Source organism: Vulpes vulpes, chromosome 13, assembly GCF_048418805.1.
Source record: "Vulpes vulpes isolate BD-2025 chromosome 13, VulVul3, whole genome shotgun sequence".
In the NCBI taxonomy this organism is placed as follows: Eukaryota; Metazoa; Chordata; class Mammalia; order Carnivora; family Canidae; genus Vulpes; species Vulpes vulpes.
In genome coordinates this window covers 74644567-74657079 of record NC_132792.1, presented here as the reverse complement: position 1 = coordinate 74657079, position 12513 = coordinate 74644567, and the positions used below count along the sequence as shown (strand labels likewise).

The window sequence follows — 12513 nt, the reverse complement described above, 5'->3', positions numbered from 1 at the left end:
AAACAGAAAGCAAAAAAATATCCTCTCACCCCTAGCTCATAAACCAAATAACCTCCACAATAAAACCCCCACGGTACTGGGAATGGGAGAGACCTCTTTGTATCAAATACAGAAAGAAATATAATAACGTGATTCTTGGTCAAACATAGATGTGCCTATTTAAAAGTCGCCTCCTCCTAAGTTCCTAACTTCCCAATTCTTTGGCCAAATCACGCAAGCAGCATCAACACAAAGGCCTAGAAACCAATACAGCGAAGCGGCAGGCACCTTTTCCCAGGGCCCAGATCCCTGCTCCATGCACCTGTACCTGCCGTGACCTGGAAGCAAACTGTCACCTACAGCTTAGATTCCTGCAGTGATGACTCCATCAGCGGAGAGCCCTTTAGTCCTCCTTGGCATCCCGGCACACACCCCCTTCGTGCCATGACCACACTTTAAAGAGTCAGGATGGAAAAGACGAGATCACGACACCGCAACAACACACCTGGCGCATCCACCCACCAGGCGGTGGAGGACACTACCCCCCTCAAAAGCTGCCATTTCTCCTCTTCTTCGGCGTCTCCTAAGGAAGTTGTGAAATCGGCAAACACGCCCCGTCCCAGATCGCATCGGCGGGGCCGGCGGAGGCTGAGTCATCGCTCCGAGTAACTTTACACCCGTCGCACTCCGGGGTCGGGACAAAGGCGTCTCCGCGATCCTCCCGCCGTGCGCTGCGCTCGGCCCCGGCCCCGGCCCAGTTCCACTCTCCGGTGTCTCAGGTCAGAGGCGGCCTTAGGGCTGAGCCCGGCCGCGGGGACGACGACAGAGGACGCGGCTCCCCCGGCCCTGCGCCGCTCCGAAGGCCGAGTCGCGGCCGGCCCGGGGCGCCGGCGGGGGGGAGCCGCCCCGCCCGCCCGCAGCCCCGGGGGCCTCCCCGCGGGGCCACACCTGCCGCGGCCGGATGCGCGCACCTGCGCGGGCGGCGCTCGGGGCCCGAGGTCGCGGGGCGGCCGCCGAGCGGGTGGGGGAAGGGGCCGCGGGCGGCGACGGCACTCACCTGGCGGCGCCTCCTCCTCTGCCGGCGGCAGCAGCACAGCCGGCAGCCCCTGGCACCATCTTCCGCCGCCGCCTTCTCCTCGGCGGCGGCTACCAACCGCCCATCGGCCCCGCCAACCGACACAACCGCCGGCGCCCCGGGTGCCGGCCACGGCCCCAGACTCGGGCGGGAGGGAGCGGCCGGGCTCACGGGTGAGCTTCAGGCCCCTCGGCTCTGGGTCGGGGGCCGGGGGTCACGGGGCCGCGGCCGGTCAGAGCCGAGGGGCCGGAGCCACGCGGGACCCCGAAGGCAGCGCCGAGGGCTCGGCAGGGCCGCGGACGCCGCCGCGGTGGGGTTTGTTATTGTCGACTCCGTCCCTTCCTCCGCGGAGCATGCCGGGAGGCGGCGGGCGGGGGCGGGGAGGGGGAGGGGGAGGGGCGGCCCGGGCGGCGCGGGGAGGCGCGCGCAGCTCCGGAAGTCGGCGGGCAGCCGGGAAGGGGGCGGCCCCGCCCACAGTCGCCATGGGCCTGGCTGCGCCTCGGCTGTCCCCGGGTGACCCGGAGCCCGCGCGGCGGCCTGGGGCGGTGCGGGCGGCGTCCGGGCGCACGCCGCTGCCTCCAAGGGGACGTTGACCTTCCTCGCTACGGCGACTTGGCCCGAGGTGGGATTTTGGATGAGCCCCAGGTTGGACGCTTGGTCCGTCCGCCTGTCGCGGAGGAGCGGGGCACGCCGGGGCGCCGAGCTCGGGTCTGCGGGCCGCCTCCCGGGCCAGGCTCTACGCTCGGCCAGGCCGGCCCCGCCCCCGGCCCCGCGGGCAGCCCACAGGTGTCCCCGCTCGCTGCGACTGCGACTGCGACTGCGGGGCGGCACACCTTGCCACAGACCAGGTAAGGCAGAGACCACACAGCCGAGATCCTGTCGATTGGAACGAAGGTGTCAGCGGCGAGGCCTCCCCTCCCCAGCCCTGGAAATACTGAGTTGGATCAGCTCGAGTACTCTGAGGGACAGAAGGCGGTTCCGGGGAACCCCCAGTTTGTGAAGACGGTGAGTCGCCGGCAGTGACTTGAGGCCGCAAGGCTTTGAGTATTAAACCGCGGGGAGAAGTTGGACGCAGAACGACCCTGCACGAGGCTCTTTAAGTCCCTGCTGTGTCCACACTGAACTTGGTACGAGTGAAAGCGTGGAGGGGCCACCGCTGTCACAGGGCTCTTGTTGGGTTCGCATAAAAGTGAGTATTATCACCGTCTTCAAAAAGCACCGACACAGAATAGGTTCTATTAGGAAGCGGAAGTTTGCAATATTTTATTTGTCAGTGGTGGAAACTGACTTAAAACGTGGAACGACTGGGGGATCCCAGGGTGGCTCAGCATCCGGGAGGCCCGGGATCGAGTCCCACGTAGGGCTCCCTGCATGGAGCCTGCTTCTCCCTCCTCCTGTGTCTTTGCCTCTCTCTCTCTCTCTCTGTCTATCATAAATAAATAAATCTTAAGAAAAAATAAAACAAAATAAAGAAAGAAACTGGGCAGCCCATGTGGTTCAGCAGTTTAGCGCCTGCCTTCAGCCCAGGGCCTGATCCTGGAGACCTGGGATCGAGTCCCACGTCGGGCTCCCTGCATGGAGCCTGCTTCTCCCTCTGCCTGTGCCTCTGCCTCTCTCTCTCTCTCTCTCTCTCTATGTCTATCATAAATAAATGAATCTTCATTGAACGACTGGTAAGCAGTTAGGGATTTTCAGTTTCCTTACACACTTATCCGGCATCTGGGTTATGTTTGAGAAGGGCTTGTTTTTACCACTTTGTTTTTTAATTTTACACTCCTTCATATCCCAAAGAGAATCTTGTATTTGGCAAATCATTTCACTTTAGTGTTTTTTGTTGTTGTTGTTGTTGTTGTTGTTTTTTAGGTTGGAATTTTATACACCCAGAAAGAAGTGAAAATTAAGACTAAATTGCTCTTATGCCTAGTAGGGAGGTACAAACTGACAAGGCTGAAGCAGGCTGCTGATTTTCTTAGTCACGGCATAGGAACCAGCACACAGAAAATAGGTGGTGAGGAGAGATATTGCCAGAAAACTGGTGAGCAAAACACACTGTCAGGCCTGTGAAGAATATACGGGTGTTTAAACTTCTTAGTTATCACTGACATTCATCATTACAAATACAGTACAGCTTAGAATGTGAAAACATCACTGACTTATGCAAGTGGTAATCTATTAAGAAATAAAATGTTTTAAATGATCTTTGTCTCTCTGACCTCTTTCTTTGGAAAAAGAAATTCAGTCCTCAAATCTTAGTCGTAAGTTGGAAGAAATGACCCAAAGGAATTGGTTCACACCTTAAAGATTTACATCTCCAGAGTATAAAGGTTAAGAGTTTATATACATTCAATGTTGTTTCTTAGTGGTAAGTATAAATGTGTTAACCTTAGCTTTGTTATATATATGCAGGTGTCTGGAGTAAATACTATTACAAGTTACTGATACTGGGCAGCCCTGGTGGCGCAGCGGTTTAGCGCCGCCTGCATCCCAGGGCGTGATCCTGGAGACCCCGGATCGAGTCCCACGTCAGGCTCCCTGCGTGGAGTCTGCTTCTCCCTCTGCCCATGTCTCTGCCTCTCTCTCTCTCTCTCTGTCTCTATGAATAAATAAATAAATAAATAAATAAATAAACAAAATCTTTAAAAAAAAAGTTACTGATACTGCTTATGGTCTACAGTAATAAGTTTCAACAAGTTACATTTTCTTTTTTTAGGGAAGATATTGAAAACACTCTACACTCTCCCTTCCTTAGTAAATTAAAGCAGCAAATATCCTTCATGCAACATTACTCTACCAAGCTTCTTGATAGGAACTCCACAACCTACAGCCTCATGTCCACCTACTGTTCTTTTCTCACTGAAATTGTAAACAAGTTAATAAGGACCTCCAACTTATTCTGTTAAATGGACAGTGCTGACATTTTATTTGCACTTTTTAAAGCACTTGTTATAATCTTTTAACTCCCCTTTTGCAGTGGCTCCCTCTTCACTCTTAAATCTGTCCTTTCATTTGATTCTCTTCCAAATTCTCAAGTAATTTTAATATGACATAAATGATGCAAATATTCTCTATGGGAGAAGAGATGAGAGACTTAATCTTGTCCTCAATTACATGATTAGTTTTTACTTTTAATAAACATTTATGTCTTTTAATAGATTTATAGTGTGGGCAAAAGAGACTGGTTCTCTTTAGGAGTATGTAGGGATTACACAGTCTACAGAGAAACACTGTAATATCTCAAATCAGGTCTTTAAAATCTTATTTTTCCTTCAGGTCTCCATTTCAGTGTCACTTTCTCAGAGAGTCCTTCCCTAACATGCCAGTAGTTCCTTTAGACTATTATGTTACAACTTTTACTGTTTGTCTAACGTTGAAATAGAGTCCTTTTTTTAATAGAGGAACCGTTTCCCCAATATGTGGGGTAAAGTGTTGTACGTACAAACATTTGTTGAAAATGCTTTATACTTTTATTCAGGCCTTCAATTTATATTTGGACTCACCTCAACTAGTCTTTATTGTTTACTCCATCCAACCCATTATGTAGCAACCAATCTCTCCTGCTATTTCTCCTGGCACTTTTGCCGTTTACACTTAGGAGTTTCCTCATCCAAGATTGTTCATCCCATTTTGCTCATTTTTTTCAAAGTCATTTTTAAAAACAGCTTGGACATCAGCCAACTTCTAACTTCTGGGCAATATAGTGATCCACATATCCTACTACCTCTGCTTCATACTACACAACTATAAATTTTAGTTTCTCTAAGTCTATGAAACTCTTAAGTTTAGGAACTATGAATTTTTTTTATTTCTAAGTTCCTAGAACTTTCTAGAGGGCTTGGCACATAGCAATTAATAAAATACTTATATTGAAGGTTGACTAAGGAATTATTAGGGGAAATTCCTGTTCTCAAATATCTAAAAGGTTTGTATAAGGGATCATTCAAAAATCACTGTAGTAACAAATTTAAATAACATTAATTCCTTATCCAGAATACATCACGATATTGGGGAGATCACAGTTTACAGTGTAATTTTGTTAACTCTGCCTGATTTGGGATTTTATTATGCATGCATTAGATATTTCTCAACATAGTGTCACTACCCTCATTTTCTTTTAGGTTATATTCAGCCAGCCAGCGACTGCGATTAACATAATTTGACTTTTTTCAAAGAATGAATCAGTTAATCATTTTTAAAGATTAACTCCTTTTAAAAAGTTTTGGACTTTGTTTTTAAGATCATAGCCAATGATGCATAAAACATGCTCATGCACTACTTAGAGACTTCTGGCACTATGATTATTAAGTTAATGTTTTTAGTATTGTTTATAGACGTTAAAGCTGCCTTACTCAATTGGCCTGTTGGTACTCACATATTATTCATGGTAATGATGATAGTAAACTTATGGCTATTTATCTTCAAAGCTAGTGATGAGCTTGTTGAGCTAGTGAGCAACACTGTTTCCAATGCCGTGGCACATACAGTACTTCCAGCATGCTTAATTTCCCAACAGATTTAAAGCAATAGATTGAGACAACATATTTTTAGTCATTTTTCACATTAAGTTTGTTTCTCATTACCTTGAAGAGCTTTTTAATAAAATGCCCAAAGATACAGCCGGACTGTCTTAAAGCAGAAGCTCATCAGTTCATGCAGATATAGATTAGACTGAAACATCAAGTGGTAGTTGGACTAAGGGTGGTACCTTTCAGAGGTCTTTTATTGTGACTCACGTAACAAAATACATTTTAACATTGTGACCTGGTACATACCTTGAAGCTTCTATCAATGAAACCCTATTTTATGAAAAGAGTTCTTGGAATGCTCCATGATATTTTCTAATCTATCTTTGTTCCAATGCTAGTCTTGACCCACTAAATTGATTTTACAAACTTCCAGTGACTTGAAACTTCTTGAAATCGGTGACATAGGCCCCAAACCTTGAAATTCTTTGCTTCTGATTTCTCCATCCGTTCTTCCTATTTAGACTACACCCCTCCATTATGAAGTTTGTGATTACGTTTATTAAAAAAAAAGAATCATAACCTAACTGAAGCCAGTGCAACACTAGTAAGTGTATCTTAGATGACAAACATGGGCTTTACATTTATAAACCTATTTGTCTTGATAGTACTATCCAGTTTCAATTAATTTTCTCTATATTCACAGATGGGGAATTGAGAAGTTAGATTACTAATTCCTTCTAGGTAATGTTCTTCAGCTAGTAACTGTTATGGCTGATATGAGCCCAGCCAATTCAACAGGCAATATCTTTAAACACTATACTATGCTGTCCCTTAGTTTGGTGGTTTCCTGAAGGAGGGAAAAACTGAAAAATTTTAAGTCTTGCAGTAGGCTTCTGAATCTCAGCACTAATAGGATTTGGGGCCAGATAATTTGTTATAAGGGGCCGCCTTCTACGTTTCAGGATGCTTAACATTTCTAACCTCTACCCACTAGATTCCAGTGGCTTCCTCAGTGATGACAGCCCAAAATGTCTCTGGACACGTTGTGATGTTCCCAAAGGGCCAGTCACGCCCTTCACAGAACCACAGGCTAAAGCATGGTGCACCCATATAATGAAATGAATTGCGGCCTTTAAAATTGTATTTTAGAAAACTAATGACAAAGGGAAATATTCTAAATTAAAATACAGAACTACCGTCCTATTTTTAAGTTGCACTATTTTTTTCATATGTTGACATCTCTGAAATTTGTGGGCATTTAACAATGGATAGGGCCCTACAATCTTGTTAACCAACTGCCTCCATTACCTGTTTATTCAAGATACCAAAAAACACTAGCTTAGAAAAAAAATCCTAAGAACAATGGTGGAGCGTTCTTTTGAACACAAGGTATCAAAAGTTTGAGGAGAGGGATGGGAAAGATGATGAATCAGACATGTTGGACAGCATAATGAAAGGCAGTCCAAAGCGTGCTTTGTCTAAAGAATTGCAAAGCCAGTACAGGAGAGTAGCACCATGACTTGCTCCATTATGGATTCACAGGAAATACCTGTTGCCAATGCTTTCACTGGTGAAAAGGATGAATCGTAAGGAAAAACCAATGTATTTTATTTACCTATATTACTTGTATAATATTTACTTATATTTTCCTTTTTATGTATGTACAAGAGCAATGATAAATATTCAAATGAAGTCTAGCGAAGCTTTTTAAATAAGTAAAAGTAGGTGATGTTTCCTTTCTGTGTGTACATATTTCTGCATTTTCCAAACCTCAAGATCCTTAAAAATGTATCCTTACTCTTGCGACTTAAAGTGATTCTACATTGTTTTACACAAAATTCAAGATTTTTTTTCAATTCAAAATTTTCTAATTTTGATATTACTTCCTCAGATCATCCTTTTGTTTCAGTTAACACTACCTGCTGTCCATGCATGCAAAAAAACTTGCCCCAGGAGGCATTCTTTCAATGTGGTTTATTTATTTTTTAATTTGAGTATAGTTGACACAATGTTATATTAGTTGCAGGTGTATAACTTTGATTTGGCAAGTTTATAATATTATGCTATATTTACCACAAGTGTAGCTAGCATCTGTCCCATTACATTGCTGTTCAATGTGGTTTATTAAAAGGAGCATCAAACTGGTCATCTGGAAACCTCACATCCAATCCCTGCCTCACTCTTCTGTGCTCTGTTTCCCTAGTGGTCAGCTCCTTTTACTCTTTCAAACTGTCAAACTGTTCTTAAATCCCTAACCCATCCCCCTTTGCAATTCTTTCATTCTGGGTAAATAATCTCACCTCCTACATCAATGAGGAAATAGAAGCTATGAGAAAAAAACTTGTTCACCCTTCTGCCTTAAAGTCTGCAAACCCATCTGCACCTACTTAGCCTCCTCTCCAGTCACTGTTCTGTCCCTTCTATGGAAGATAGTCGTGGGCTTTTAACTCCATCCTGTCATCTCATTGTGTCATTCTGTGGGACTACTTGGTACATGCAAAATTTAGTTCATGTGAAACAACTTGCAGAATTTAAAGAATATCTTTAAAATTGGATTTGTCCTGAATAGTAGTTACCCTAAAGTATCTTTTGATGTACCAACTTTACTAAAATTTACTTCAGTTACTAGACAATTATCTACATAAAATGCCATATTGATCTGTTAACAAGATCAGTGTTAAAAAACCCTTAGGTAGATACAAAAACTGTTGAAAAATGCTTTTCTTTTCCCCTTTGTAATAGTTATTTTAACTTCTAATTATTGACTGCCTTGATCATATGAAATCTCTTTTTCTTTGCAAGTTTTTACTTAAATTCCAGCTAGTATACAGTGTAATATTAGTTTCAAGTATGGAATTCATATGAAATTTCAAAAAAATTTTCACTGTCTCTTGTGGCCATTACTTCTACTAGTTTCATGATGCTTCCCAAAACTAATTTTATCATATAGAAGAATGGAGTGTTAAAAAAATTCTCCACTCCAAGTATCAAACACACTGTACAGTGACAAGGCCCAGGACTCCCTTTTTAAATAAACTTTAGAGAGAATTCTAGTGCAGACTTAGCCTTGGGAAACAAAAGACAAAATCTATAAAGATCCTTTTAATCCTACTAAGTCTTCCTTCTTTAAATCCATAGGTGGCACTCTCTCTCGGTGAAATCGTCAAATAAATCTTAATCTTGAGTACTCAACACTTTCTGTATCTTTGTACTATGATCAAGGGATTACTTTGAGTTAGTCATTTTCAAATGTGTTTTAATATTTTTTGGAATTGCGTACATTGTTTCTACACAACTGAATCATAAAGTTGTCTGCATTTAGGAGTTGGAAAACCTGAGATCTCATTTGGATCTAGAAAATCACTCAATAATATGTATGATTTCAATTTGCTCCTTGTATAATGGTGTTTTGCAATACCTGTTTTAGCTTTCTCACATTATTCTACATGTTAGAATGAAAATTGCAAATAAAATATACTTTGGACATTTTGTATGGTCCCAAAATAATAACAATGGCTACTCATGCTTTTTTGAAAAATGTAACTCTATTAGTTCTTAAAATTAATAAAATGTATGTATTTAGTACAAACATCTAGTTACATTTAAAACATAAAAGAATTATTTAATTTTATATTTTTCTTATATTCACATTATAGATTTTTTGCCTACTTTACTTCTCCGTTTCATTCCTTTATACTCTTGAAATTCTAGAAACTGATCAAAGAGATGGTTGTGTCAAATGCTCGTCTCTTTCTATATTTAAGGCTCCCAAGAACATTTTACATTCCTGTTTCAAGGAGGTTGGCTTTTTGAAAATAGCCACCATCACTAAGAAATAAACTGAGAATCACGGGTTTCCTGAGAGGAAGTTCATCCAGTCTTTGAAAAGAAGTTAAAGTATATATATGTCTTCAACACAGTGGATAGTACAGATTCAAAAGAAGCAAAAAATCTATATTAAGTGATTAAAGAAATTATCCTTTCTCTTATTTCATGAAACTCAGTAGTATGGTTTCTATACAAAAACATTTTTATCACATTTCTGTGTATTGGCAATAAAAGATACGAAACATGTAAAGAAAATTACATAGCATCCATTTTAAAATAATATAATAGGAATAAATCTAACCAAAGAAATGCAAGACTTGTACACTGAAAATTGCAAAATATTGCTGAAAGAAATTAAACATCCATCCCCGGTTTGTGAATCAAAACACTTACTGAGATGGCAGTACTTTCCAAATTGATACGCATTTCAACACAAGAAATACAATGCTACAAATTTAAAGTTAATTGATTTTCAAAAAGGGTACCAAGACCTTTCAACAGAGGAATAACCTTCTCAAGAAATGGTGTTGAGACAATGGGATATTGACAGGGAAAAAAAAGTGGGGCTCATACCTTACATCATATACAAAAATTAAACGATTGAAAACCTAAATGTAGTAGCTAAAGCTATAGAACTTAGCAGAAAGCACAGGAGTAAATGTCTGTGATTTTGGATTTGGCAGTGGTTTCTTAAATTTGACGCCAAAAACAGCCACACACAATAGATAAAATTATCAAAATTAAAAAACGTTTATGCTTCAGGGACGCCTGGATTGCTCAGTGGTTGAGCGTCTGCCTCCGGCTCAGGGCGTGGTTCTGGGGTCCTGGGGTCGAGTCCCGAATCAGGCTCCCTTTGAAGAGCTTGCTTCACCCTCTGCCTACATCTTTGCCTCCCCGTGTCTCTCATGAATAAACAAGTAATCTTAAAAAAAAAAAAAAAAAAAAAAAAAAACTTTTATGCTTCAAAAGACATCATCCAGAAAAGAAAAAAAAAAAAAAAATACGTCCAGTATGAGAAAGTGTTTGTGAGTTACCTATCACCATAGAACGAGTATTCAGAATATATAATGAGTTCTTACAACAAAAAAAGACAACCCATTTTTAAAATGGGCTTAAGATTTGGATATACATCTCTAAAGACATGAAGCCAAGAAAACATGGAAAGATGCTCAATCTTCGTCTCTATGGAAATGGAAATCTAAATCACAGTGAGCTACCACTCCAAGTCCCCAGGATGGCTAAAATCAAAGACTGATAATAACAAGGATGCGAGAAATTGGCACTCTGTTACTGGTGGGATTGTAAAATGCTGCAGTCCCTTTGGAAACCAGATTGGCAGTCCCTCAGAAGAGTGAACAGTTACAACATAACCCAGCAATTCCACTCCTAGAGAAATAAAAACATTTATTCACAGAAACTAGTGCATACATGTTCAAACTGCATTATTCTTAACAGCTGAAGAGAGGAAGCAATCCTAATGTCCATCAACTGATCAATAAATAACCAAAACGTGGCATATCCATACAATAAAATTATATAATGCAAAAATATCCATTTGTTAGAGTAAGCAGAATTACCACAAGAACCCAGCATTTCCACTTCTAGATATATACCCAAGAGAACGAAAAACCTGTGTTCACAGAAAATTATCACAAATGTTCATGGCAGCACTCTTAGTAGCCAAAAAACATAGAAGCATTCCAGTATCAACTGATGAATGGATAAACAAATGTGCCCTGTATATACAACTGAATATTATCTGGCAATATAAAGAAAAAAAGGGCTGGGGATCCCTGGGTGGCGCAGCGGTTTGGCGCCTGCCTTTGGCCCAGGGCGCCATCCTGGAGACCCGGGATCGAATCCCATGTCGGGCTCCCGGTGCATGGAGCCTGCTTCTCCCTCTGCCTTTATCTCTGCCTTGTCTCTGCCTCTCTCTATATATATGACTATCATAAATAAATAATAAAAAAAAATTAAAAAAAAAAGAAAAAAAGGGCTGAATCATGACAACAGAGATGAATCATGGAAATACGCTAAGTAAAGGAATCTAATTGGAAAAAGCCACATACTTTGACTCTGCTTATATAAAATGTTCAGAATTGGCAAATAGAAAGTACATTTGTGGTTGTGGGGAGCTGGGGAAAGGGATAAATGGGATATAACTGCTGATGGGCATGACGTTTCTTTTGGGAATGTTGAAAATGTTCTGCAATTAGTGGCGATTACTTATGAATATCCAAAAAGCCACCACATTGTAAACTTTTGAAATGATCAATCTTTGGTATGTGAATTATAATTCAGTAAAACTGTTACTTAACATCTTAACGTTATATTTTTAAAAAATCTAATAAGTAGCATAGAGTGAAGAGCCCCATAAATCGCCTGTTGCAAAGCTTTGGTTTTAAAAGTACTTTAAAAGTAGAAGTCTGATTTAACCCTCCCTTGAGGTGGCTGGCAGTCCTTTAGGAGAACCTAATGGAAATGTCATAGTTAACCATGGGTGCAGGCATAATAAGGTACTGCTTTGTCTACATAATTGCTTAACAAAAAAGCCATTAATCTTAATTCCAATGAAAAAATACTCCCCCCAAGAAACTTGTGTTAGTCCAAGTCAGGGTTTCTCAACCTCTTTGTCACTTGGAACCAGATAATTCTTTGTTGTGGATGGCTGTGCTGTGCACCACGGCATGTGTAGCTGCACCCCTGGCCTCTATCCATTTGATTTCAATAGCACTGTCTTACCCACACTTGTAACAACCCAAAGTTGCTTCAGACATTGCCGAATGTCCCCAGAGGCAAAATCACCAAGACAGAACCACTGATGTAAATTCTTACTAAATGCTGTGGTTCCTATTAAATTTTAATAACATATGTAAGCCTCAAAAAAAAGTAATTTTTATTATCTTTTAATAAACATTGTATTCTATGGGGAATTCATGTCTCCAACCTCTGTGGTACAATATAAACCCTACCTTTAAACAGTAGACTCAAAATATACAATAATAGCACCATGATTGTAAAGATACTTAAGCAGAAATGGAGTTATTTAAATTCTATTGTTCTGTGTGCAAATCATTCTCCAAACTTTTATTTTTAAAAAATTTTTTTTAAAGATTTTATTTATTTATTCATGAGAGACACACAGAGAGAGAGAGAGAGGCAGAGACA

The 12513-nt window shown here is 41.5% G+C and overlaps 1 protein-coding gene and 1 long non-coding RNA gene across 6 annotated transcripts in view; one reads left to right on the top strand and one right to left on the bottom strand.

Annotated features, from left to right (window-relative positions):
- Positions 1-1175, bottom strand: part of RB1CC1 (RB1 inducible coiled-coil 1) — a 97598-nt gene extending 96423 nt beyond the window's left edge. For all 4 annotated transcript variants that reach the window (XM_072734739.1, XM_072734740.1, XM_072734741.1 and 1 more), the window contains exon 1: positions 1037-1175. The gene's annotated coding sequence lies outside the window, so the exon portion shown is untranslated. The remainder of the gene's footprint in view (positions 1-1036) is intronic.
- An 871-nt stretch (positions 1176-2046) lies between these two features.
- Positions 2047-12513, top strand: part of LOC112929330 (uncharacterized) — a 119226-nt gene continuing 108759 nt past the window's right edge. The window contains exon 1 of one of the 2 annotated variants that reach the window (XR_003236918.2): positions 2047-2243. This is a non-coding gene — a long non-coding RNA (uncharacterized lncRNA). The remainder of the gene's footprint in view (positions 2244-12513) is intronic. The other variant, XR_003236919.2, reaches the window with a different exon arrangement.